The sequence below is a fragment of the Chamaea fasciata genome, unplaced genomic scaffold (assembly GCF_029207755.1).
Source record: "Chamaea fasciata isolate MVZ Bird 193981 ecotype frontalis unplaced genomic scaffold, bChaFas1.0.hap1 SCAF_45, whole genome shotgun sequence".
Taxonomy (NCBI): Eukaryota; Metazoa; Chordata; class Aves; order Passeriformes; family Sylviidae; genus Chamaea; species Chamaea fasciata.
Window position 1 is genome coordinate 721,706 of NW_027094130.1, and position 11,190 is coordinate 732,895.

Here is an 11,190-nt window from a genome sequence, read left to right on the forward strand (position 1 = left end):
GAGTCCACGAACAGGGGGATGCTCCCAGATTTGGGCATTGCACGGCCTGTCCAGGAACCACAGGTTCCTCCCTTTGCTGGGGCAGGTCCAACTGATTGTTCAGTGGGCTGCCAAGCTGCTTTTTGGCAGGGCTGGGGGCACAGGCTGGGGTGGTTACGAAATGGGAGTTGGCTCCTGGCCCTGCCAACAGCCCCCACCACCCACCGTGCCCTGGGCTGGGACTGGGGCAGCCAGCCCGACACAAACAAACCCCCAAGGTGGGAGCAGAGCTGGGACTCCAGAGCCTGTCTATGGGCTGCTTTGCTTGGCAGGCAAGGAAGGGCGTGGGCTGCTCCACTGCCCTTGTTTGCTTTGGGATCACCATTATTTTGGGGAGCAGTGCAGGGGGGAAGAGTGAAAGCATGGGCTTCCCTCACTGGTGGGTGGGTTTTTCCCAAGCATGTCAGAATTGGCCCTTCCTCAAGCCCCTGACAGAGATCACATCTTTTACCTTTTCCCTTGTTTCCCCTTATTGTCTGTTAATTGGTTGTTTGTTTTTCTAAAGGAAGTGTTCTAGGTGGTGTCCAGTTTGGATTGGGAAGTGCTTGGGACCAGCTGTGGCGTGGATGGGCCGCGCCCTTGGAGAAGGCTGAGGACGTGGTTTGGGAGCAGCTTTTCTTCCAGCGGCGGATGGCGTGAGGTGGGTCCCCGTCTTCTTGGCACGGGTGGGGTAAGAGCTTTTGGGAGATGGCAGCCAGCACAGGAGCATCTTGCTCTGGGCAGCTGCTGAGGGCTGGATGCGCCGTGGCTGGCTGCAGGCTGGGCACACGTCCTGCCAGCAGTGATGGGCAGCTTTGGGCCCAGCCCTGAGCACGGCCAGCGTGGCCTGGGCACCGCGGGCGGCTGGGACAAGGGCACAGGAGCCTTCAGCTGACGGGCGGTTTCTGGTTTCTGTCCTTGCAGCCGGGCTCTGCGGGTGCTGAGGCTGCTCTGGGCTCTGCCAGGGCTCTGCTGGGCTCAGCACCGGGCCGGGATCAGCCAAAGAAGAAACGGTGTGCCCTGCAGCAGAGACTTGCCTTGAGCATTTTGGCAATGCGGCTCAAGTTTGCAGAGTGTACATCTCCAAGAGAAAACATGATACCGCCCAAAAAATAAACTTCTTCAATACCTTCTGAAATGAAATCAATCTGGGATGGCCCCAAATGACATTTTTAAGCTTGCTCAAGCTGTAGCTCAGCTCTTCTCTGAACGGTTCTGTCCTCCACCTGCCTTTTCCTTCACAATGCTCTCTATTTTTCCCCAGTGAGTTCCCAGCCCATGCCAGTCTCCGTCACACTGTTGCCTTCCTTGGTGCCCCTCAGCATGAGGAAGACTGAGTCCCAGGCTTAGGGACTGTCACTGGCTGAAGAGTAGCAATGTCTCAGAGGCCCAGAGACATTTTAGTGTCATTCAGAGCTGCTCTCCAGCCCTCAGCTCTCCTCACTGCTGAGTTCCCACTCCCTTTTTGTCGTCCTTCCAGCAGGATGACCAAGGGGCTCTTGGATGTCTCTGTATCCATGCACAGAAGGCGCTGTCTGCGCCAGGGTTTCCATAATGTCTTTGTACCCATGGGTATGGAATGAACACAGAGAGGGAAAGTGTCAGGCACGGTGCTTGTGCACTCCTTCCTTTCTATACAAGACACATCCATGCACACCTCACATACAGATGTATTAAAAGGATAGGGATGGATAGAGATTTTCCACAGAGCTCTAACTTTGGCTCACCTGTAAGCCGGAAGCCAGGGGATTTTTTCCCAGCTTTGTGTGAGTAGGTGTCTAAGAGCTGAGGAGAGCAGCATTTAGAAGCAGTTTCAGGATTTCTAGGCAGGAAATGGAGCTGACAACCATCAGTGTAACTCGCTGTATTCATCGGGATGGGCTGCTGGTTCTTTAGGAATATGGCACAATGGAGAGACAAGACTTGGAACAATCCCAGCTCTCTGTGGATTTGTGCAAAGGGAGAGCAGCAGGAAAACTTTGTGTCTGCTTTGGGGGACACAAGGTCCACGGAGCTGGGGTGGCAGAGGGAAACGCGGGCTGGTGGCAGGTGAAGTCCTGTTTCATGACATCCCAGAGTGGCACAGGACAAAGCTAAAAGCACCCACCACCCCACTGATGAAATCCTTGGGCTGCTACACATAGTATAGGAAAAACTGCTGTCACACAATCCATTGGGATTTAAAACTTTCATTTGCAACACTTTTGCTCCAAGTTTCAAACAGCCAAATTTTTACACTCAAGATGCAGTCGTGCACAATCCATCTTTCAATTTCCTATTGCTTTAAGTTTAAATTTACTTAATATTAGAAAATAATTCCAAAATCTGCAAAAGAATGCAGCTGTTGAATCCTTGCCACGAGCACATTTACAAAGCAACTGACTTCTCATTTCAAAACATCACTTACACCTTTTCATCCACAGTTATGGAAGACTTTTAACTACACGGTTTTGGGGCAGTTTTCATCTTTTGTATTTTTTCCGGTTTTCTCTTTTCTCTTTTTTTTCTTCCTTTTTTTTTTTTTAAACAGAAAACACATCCTAAAGAATGTGTTTCCTTTGTTCCCTGTTCCTTTATGGAGCAGCTCCCTTCCCGCTGGCCCTGCAGGGCTGAGGCTTTTCCCCGTTGCTGGGCACAGACTGATGGAGCAGCGCTGCTGAACACGGGGACACGCAGAGGGAGCAGGAGCAGCTGCCTGTGTCCACCTGCAGCTCCAAGGCCCAAACTCTGAGCAGACAGGGCTGGAAGAGACTGGCAGGCTCCCTGTTTGCTGTGCTGCCCCACTTGTGCCCGGCCCAGCTCTGCGGGAGGCAGAGGGAGAACAAGGGGCAGCTCCGGCCAGCCCCCAGCCCAGGGACCCCTCCGGCCCCGGGCCTCGGGGCACTGTCAGCACCCGCTGCTCCGGCCACGGCTTCTGCTGGCCCTGACGGCGACAACCAAACTGTGCCTGATCCCCAGGGAGCAGCAGCAGGGCCTGGATCCGATCCCTCAGTCGGGGGCAGGGCTGGACAAACGACCCCCACAGCAGCAGCAGCAGCAGCAGCAGCACATGGAGCTGGCTTTGAGCACAGCCCCCGCCACTGTTCCCTCCCGTGGGCAGTGGTGTCACAGCAGCCTGAGGCACCCGGGAGCCCTCAGGGCCCGCAGGGACTTGAGATGGCAGCCCTGGGCTCCTGGGGGTTGTGCAAGGAACAGAGGTGAGGACTCCCTCTCCACGTGGAGCTTCCAGATGGAAAAGGCTGCTGTGAGCAGGCAGCTGCAAGGGCAGAGGAAGGAGGGTCTCGACCCCTGGATCTGTGCCACTTCCACAGTCCTGGGCAGCAGCCACCGAGCCCCGGGGGAACAGAGGGCACAGCAAGAGGGACAAAAGCAGGCAAGGTCAGAGACTGGAGAGAGCCGGACCTGGGAGCAGGAGCAGCTGCTTCATCGCACTCTTGGAGAAAGCTCTCGGCTGTTTCTAAGCGCTGAAAGGCGTGAAGGGCAGAGAGGAGGGGACACCAAACAATGCTCCTGTTTGCACACCCTCCCCTCTCAGTGTCCCAGAAGGAATTGGATGAACTGTATTCTTCTCTCTGAGTCGTCTCGTTCAGCGTGAGCAGCTTAGCACCAGGAGCTGATGGAGCTGAAGCCTTAGGCCACAAGAGCTGACCTAGAGGGAACTTTTTGACCAAAGTAATGCTGCTAACATGGACCTGACTGAATCCAGCAGATAAAACCATGGAAATATAGAATCCTTTCTGTTGGGAAAGACCTGGGAGCTCATCAAGTCCCAGTGTTAAGCCAGCAGTGTCAAGCCCAGCACTAAAGCCTGAAGTGCCAAGGCCTGGACAAGAGGCCTGACTGAGGCCTGAACAAGCGGCCCTGAGCCAAAGGTGACCTCTCGATGAACCTTCCAGCCAAAGGTTATCTTTGTATCTGCTCGTTAACAAAATACGCACCGTCATTAGCGTTGTAATAGATGCATCCTCTCCTCAGTGAAACATGTATTGACCTTTCTGTATTTAGAAGCCAGACAAGGCCATGAAGTCTGACATCTGGCCTTGTTCGGGGCTGTAGGGTCAAAGGCAACTCCCCTGGTTCCTCCTTGGGCCCTGGCCAGGCTTTGGGAGAAACCCAAGAGGAGGATGCAACCAGATGTTCCTGCACTAGGAGTGCTGCTGGCAGTGTGTTTATTCAGCACTATCAAAGCTGGGCCCTCTCCCAGCCAGGCTGGAGCCTCAGCTGTGGCTGGAGGCAGCTGCAGGAATTCCCAGTGTCCGGGAGAGGCTCTGCAGTCCTTGGCTGTGACAGCTTCCCCAGCTGCTGTGTGGGTGTGGGTGATGGGAAAGGCTGAGGGTAACTGGTGATGGATCTTTCTCAATCACTGCGGGCAATCCGTGGTAGTGACGGCTGGCTGCATTGCTGAGCTGCTCCTTCTGTGCTCCTTTGCTGCTTTGAACTGTAGTAAATTTCACTGATTCCTTCAGGTGGTGTCTGTGTCCTTGGTGCTGAGCCTGCCCACTGCGAAAACAAAATTGGCATAGCTTGGCCGGATCAGCACAAAATGACACTTTTTAAATCTAAAGGTGAGGAATCAGTCCTACCCGAAATTCCCGGATGGGAAGCCCTTCCCTAGAGTTCTCTGGCTCTGGAGTGGGCTGAGGTGGGAACAGATTTTTGACAGGGGCCACTGTATTAGAGGGTGTAAAGTACCCCACACTGGCTCTGAAATGGCTCACTACTCAGCCTGAGTGGGTACCACAGTGGTCTCTTGAAAAGGAGAGACTTAGATGCCCTAAAAACCCTGGTACAGGAACAACTGGCTCAAGGACACATAGAGCCATCTATGAGCCCTTGGAACACCCCAGTATTTGTTATAAAAAAGAAATCTGCTAAGTGGAGGTTACTCCATGACCTGAGAAAAACCAATTCCATGATGGAGAGAATGGGCACATTGCAGCCTGGTGTGCCATCGATGTCCCACAATGCTGCCTGCCTCCTGGGACATCCTGACTGTGGACTTAAAGGGCTGTTTTTTCACTATTCCATTACCCCCAGATGATACCCCAAAGTTTGCCTTGACCGTGCCTTCTATTAATAACGCTGCACCAGTGCAACGTTACCAATGGAAAGAACTTTCCCAAGGCGTGGGAAACAGCCCCACGATGTGTCAGTGGGGTGTTGCTCAGGTACTCTGATCAGTGAGAGAACAGTTGCCAGGGGCATACTGTTACCATGGCCTGGATGACATTTTGATTGCACCCCAAACCAGAAAAGAACTCTCACTGATTCAGCCAAGCCTGTTGCAAGCGTTCAAACCACTTGGGCTGCAAGTAGCACCAGAGAAAGTGCAGCAGCAACCACCCTGGAAATATTTGGGACTCAAAATAATGAACCAGACCATACAGCCACAAACAATTCCGTTTCCAACCAAAATTCTAACTCTAAACGATGCACAAAAACTCTTGGGTACCATCAACTGGGTCAGACCTTACCTAGGACTGACTGACTCTCAACTAGCACCTTTATTTGACCTCCTAAAGGGTGACTCTGAATTAACTTCCCCCAGAAAATTAATCCTAGAGGCAAAAGCTGCTGTTGAAACAGCAGAGCAAGCTATCACCAACAGACAAGTCCACCGGATATGCCCAGAGGTGTGGATCACTGTGTTTATTCTCATTGTTAGTTTTCATCCTACTGGTGTTATTGGGCAGTGGAATCCACGCTGGCCTGATCCTTTGCACATTCCAGAATGAATGCTTCCACCTCATCAAGCAAAAAAGACGGCACCCACTGTCTTTGAACTAACTGCACAGTTAATTATCAAATGTTGTCGCAGGTGTTTACAGTTGAATGCTACGGATGCTTCAAAAGTTGTCTTGTCTCCGTGCCACAAGAGCAATTCTAATGGTGTTTTGCTAACAGTACAGCCTTGCAAAGTGCTTTGCAAGGACACTGGAATGCTTTGGGCACCTGCCCGACGTGTCTGTCCTACCTTACGTCCTGTCCAAGACCACCAGCAGCATTCTCCTGGTGGCCCCTCCACAGACGGTGTGGAGCCGTGTGTGGAACAGTGCTGGAAACAGCTTGTTCACCGACCTCGGGGAGAGCTGGGACTCTTAGAGTGACGGTGCATTTAAGGATTCTGTTTGTTTACAAACTGGTTTTCTGTTTACAGAGTGTTTTTTTCTGTTTACAAATTGTTTTTCTGTTAATTGTTAATCTTGTTAATTCTGTTAATTGGTTTTTCTCAGGGTTTTAAAAGTTGAACGTTTTCTTGTTTTAGTGTTAAGTTGTAGTTTGGAATCATAAGCAGTTAACCTGTAACATGCCAGCCCGGAAGATTGTGATCTCGCCTGACAGCTCCTGGGAGTGAGTGCTGCAGCTCCAGTGGTACATGGGGCACATCACTGGCTGAGCAGAATTAAGTTTGTCAAAACCTCCTTCAAATTAAACCCATGCTGTCTTGTGTTACCCTGTCTGCAAAAGGGCCCTTGCAAATGGGATAACGGAAAACAATCTGCATTTTAATAAAAGCAAAGGCAGGAGATGTAGCAGGGTCCAGCTGGTTCACAGCTGGGCATAACGAGTCTGATCATAACAGACCCAACTGGGCTGACCTGGCTTGTTCTAGAAGTCCCCGGGGGAACAAAGAGCTCAGCCAAGCCCAGCCAAGCCCTGGCTGCAGACACACCCCTGGCCAGAGATGTGGGCAGTGCAGAGATTCCCAACCAGTTGGCTTTCCAAGCCCGGGAAATGCAAACTCACCATAAAAGGGAGCTTGGAACAATAAATTGTGGCTGTTGGTCAGAACTCAAGAAGATACTGTGTGGTGTGTCTGTCTCCAACCCACCAGCCTCGTGTTACACTATGTCTAAATCTATGTTTCTATCTATATCTCTATCTTTATATGTGAAACAATAATAATAATGTGCAGTAATGCTGACAATACTGATTTGCCACCTTTGGCTGCTCAGGGATGTGACACTAAATACCCTACAGAAAAGCATTGGCCACGACTCAAATGTCAGTGCTAAACTTTGTGAGACTGCTTGCAAGGAATAAAGGAGGAAGGGATGAAATTGGCGATTTTTATGGTGTTTGCTGATACTGTGGTGTGGAATGCTTTGTCTGTTACTGTGAAAATACAGTGATTTGGACTGCTGGTGTTTTCATGTACCAGACTATTCACAAGCTGCAGGATCATCAAACAGACAAAGGGGCAGTTGAAGGAGCAGGTGAAAAAATGAGGAGATGGGAACCTGTCCTGATGGAGAACCCATCCCACAGATGTTCTCCATACCCTTAACAATGGACCCAGTGGGGAAATGGAAACCCCTGGATGTGCACAGCTGCGCCCAATTTGCGAATACAACCGTGCACAGTGAGACTTTGACTTCTGGGGAAATTGTTCTGGGTGTGATGGCCCCTGACAGGGCCACCCCAGAGGCTGCAGGGCTGGACCTTCATGCATTAGAATTAATTAGGACAAATCAGAAGCAAATGAGAGTTATCAATACAGGAATAGGAACTCAGATTTCTCCAGGACACTGGAGGTTTGAGAACTGCTCACTGGAGCTTGGCCTTGAAAAGCGTTGATGTCATGGGAGAAGGAATTGATGCAGATTGTCAAGGAGAAATCAAAGTCATCCTTTGAAACAATAGTGAACAGAGTGGATTATTTAAGCCTATGGCGTGGCAGCAATTACTGATATTGCAGTTTGAAAAACAGTTGTGCAGAGAGGAGATCCACAGTGTCACTGCGGTCCCCTGGCTCCACAAGGCCCTGCAGGCTCCCAGGGCACCTTTGGTTCTATGGGGCCCGCAGGGTTTAGCTGGCGGGCAGGGTCAGCACCAAAGAGACACGCACCAACTTAAGGAAGCCCAACCCCACCGCGGGGGGACCCGCCTCCCGCCGGGGCTCTGCCGGCACCGCCACCGGGACCCCCCAAAAACACCTCCCGGGGACCCCCCATGTCCCCTTGAGGGGCATCTGCGCCTCAGCTCTGGAGCCCTGCCAGATCCAAACATCAAGCTGCCCGGCCCCGACAGAAAAAAGCCCCGGGAGCCATAAATATATTTTCTGTGAGCTCCAAACATCCCTCCCCGCTTCAAAAAAACCGCCCAGGATATTTGGGGCGCGCTCCCCCTCCCCGGTCACCCGCAGGATACGGGGGCGATGGTCCCGGGGCGAAGGAGCTGCAGATCCAGAGAGCAGTGAAGTCACGCAGTGCCTCCTCTGCCGGCTCCAGCTCCTCCATCCCTCCTCTTCCTCCTCCTCTGTCCCTCCTCCTCCTCCTCCTCCTCCTCCGTCCGTGCGGCCGCGGGCCGGGAGCTCTCGGGTGAGCGGGGCCGGGCCGGGACACGGTGGGAAAGGGGTGGGTCACCCCCAAACCGAGCTGGGGGCAGCGGAGGTTTGGGGGAACAATGGGAAAGGGGTGAGAGGGGGGGATAGGGGGAGGTGGGACAGCGGGAAGGGAGTTCCCAGTAGGGGTCCCCCAGTAAACCCCAGGACTCCCAAGCCCTGTCCCAGCGCCCACAGTTCCCTCCACAGCCCCGGCTGAGTGGGGGGCTCAGCCCAGGACCCGTCATTGTCTGGGGCTCCCTCGAGTGCAGCAAATGGGAGAGTGCCCCCCAGGGTGGATTTTTGGGGGTTTCCCCACCATCACGGCTTTAAGAACCCCCGACAGTCAGGCGCCGCTTTAACTCCCCTTGACAGGGCGACACCACTCCCGTTGATTCCGGTAGTGGAGCCCCCATGGGGGGCTTGGGGGTCCCGGGAGGGTTTGGGGGTCCCGGGGGGGTCTGGGGCTACCTGGGTGATGCCGATGGTGGTGATGAGGACCCCGTGCCAAGTATAAACCTTCTCAAGGGGGCTTGGGGGCGTGTTGGGAGGTCCCATGGGAATTTTGATGTCCTGAGAGGGTTTAGGGGGTTCGTACGGGGCGTTTGCAATCTTGGGGAGTTTTTGGAGGGTCCCAGGGATGTTTTTGGGGCTCCAGGGGAGGTTGGGGTGTCACGGGGAGATTGGAGGTTCCCAGGGAGGAGCTGGGGGGTACCTGGGCAGGGCAGGTGACAGAGCTGGGACCCCGTGCCGGGTCTGAACCTTCTCACTGGGCAGCGTCAGCGTGTTCAGGGAGATCCTGGGGGACCCCGAGGGTCACCCCAATTCCCAGGGGACCCAAAATACTAAGGGCTCCCCTGAACTCCCTCACCCCTGGATCTGCTGCAGGCAGGGGGACACCAGCACTCGGCCCCTGCCCCCACTATCATGGGGGGGCTGTGGAAGAAACCAGGGGGGCACAGACAGGTCAGGGTGGAACCCCAGAGTCCTGGAGGAGGGGACATGGGAACAATCCCAGGAATCCCCGTGAGGGGCTTAGGGGGGCCCAGGAGGATTTGGGGGCGGACTGGTGGGGTCATGGGGGGATTTCCAGGAGTCTTGGGAGGGGGGGGAAGAACAGGGTGAGCCCCCAGGATGGGTTTGGGCAGAACCGGATTGGAGCTTCCAGACGCTGAATCCGATGAGGAGAATGACCACGATGGCAGCGATGACGGACACAGCGACCACCAGAGTGAGATTCCTGCTGGATTCCGGCTCTGGGAAGCACGGGATGGTGAGGAGGGGCAGGGGAACCTCCATCCCACTGCGCCACATTCCCAAACTCCCAGTTACCACATTCCACATTCCCCGCCTCAGCCCAGGAGAAGATGCCGGGCTCCGGCATTCCGGGATGCTCCACCCGGCACCGGTGCTGCTCCCGCTCCTCCGGCAGCGCCTCGATCCTGGCCCGGGGGGGGAAGGCGCCGTCACTGTTGGGAATGATCCCGAGTTTCATCCCCCTTCATCCAGCTGATCCCCGTGGAGCTGGGGTAACATCTGTACGTGTGGCAGGACAACATCAGGATTCTGTGTTCCACTTTTCCGGACACATGGACATCAGGGGGTTCTGGAATGGGATAACAGTGAGATGCATCCATGGAATTCCACGGCAATGGGATGGCAGTGAGGTCCACCTACAGAATTCCCATCAGCATGGTAGAGCAGCAGGATCCATCCGTGGAAGTCCCATGGGAATGGGATGACTGAGATCCATGGATGGAATTTCCATGGGAGTTCCCATGTTCCCAGATTTAGCCCTCGCAAATCCCGCATTTCCAAATCTCATATTCCCATGGGAAATGTGGCCTCTCCACCTTTACTCCAGTGCCTCCCGCCCATATCTGGCACATTTCCGGAGACATTCCAGGCAGGTGTGTCCCAGGCGATTTGTTAATTCCTCAGCCTGGATCTCATCATGTTCCCAGCGCCTCTTGGTGACCTGGGCAGCGCCGTCGGCCACCATGAATCCCCCGGATCCCGGCTGGAAGGAGAGGAATTCCCGCCCGTCGGAGCAGAGCCGATCGGCATTGTGCAGGTTGCATTGTGATTTTTGTGTAGCATGAGATGATGTTGAAAACAGCAGTTGAAATACAGTTTGCAAAGGCAGAACTGTGATCTTAGAACTGTCAAACAGTATAGAATTCCTTCAATGTCTTTATCCCCTATAAAGTTAAGGTGTGGTATTCAGTGAAGTTAGTGGAAATTGGAGGGATTTACTACTGTACAATCTCGTGCCTATTGCAATTAGAAGAAAAATGAGATTTTAGTAAATCAAAACGTAGATTTCATTCAGTTTGGACTTGGATACGTAAATTACTCATGTTGGAAAAAAATGGATTAGAGATTGTAAATGTTTAGAAGCTGAAGCGTATTCCCTGCTTTGGCTATAAATAAGGAATATCACACACAGAATGAATTATTCTGAACGCCCGTTGGAGGCCTTCGGAGTTAACCTTACAGGTCTCATGGTATCAAAACTGGGAGGAACTATCCTGTATCTTTTCTCTTAACTGTTGTTCTTTAGATCTTTATTATTATGGATTACTCAAATAATCCACAGGAATAATAGAATAGGCATGACGATAGGATGATATGGCAGTGTATCTTTTTTTGATAATTATTTAATTATGCTCCATGACTTGAGAAAGGAAAATATTTAAATTATCAATCATATTCTTGAACTCAATCTTGATATCAATACAGAAGGTTACACATGATTTCTAATGCATAACCTTTGACTGTGTGTTTAAAATACATTAATTATATGAAAATATTCCAATGACAATTACCATGGAAATTGTAGTTTATGA

The 11,190-nt window shown here is 52.5% G+C and overlaps 1 pseudogene; it reads right to left on the reverse strand.

Annotated features, from left to right (window-relative positions):
* Positions 1 to 7,302: 7,302 nt before the first annotated feature.
* On the reverse strand, positions 7,303 to 10,847 carry LOC136303958 (class I histocompatibility antigen, F10 alpha chain-like; annotated as a pseudogene).
* Positions 10,848 to 11,190: the final 343 nt, after the last annotated feature.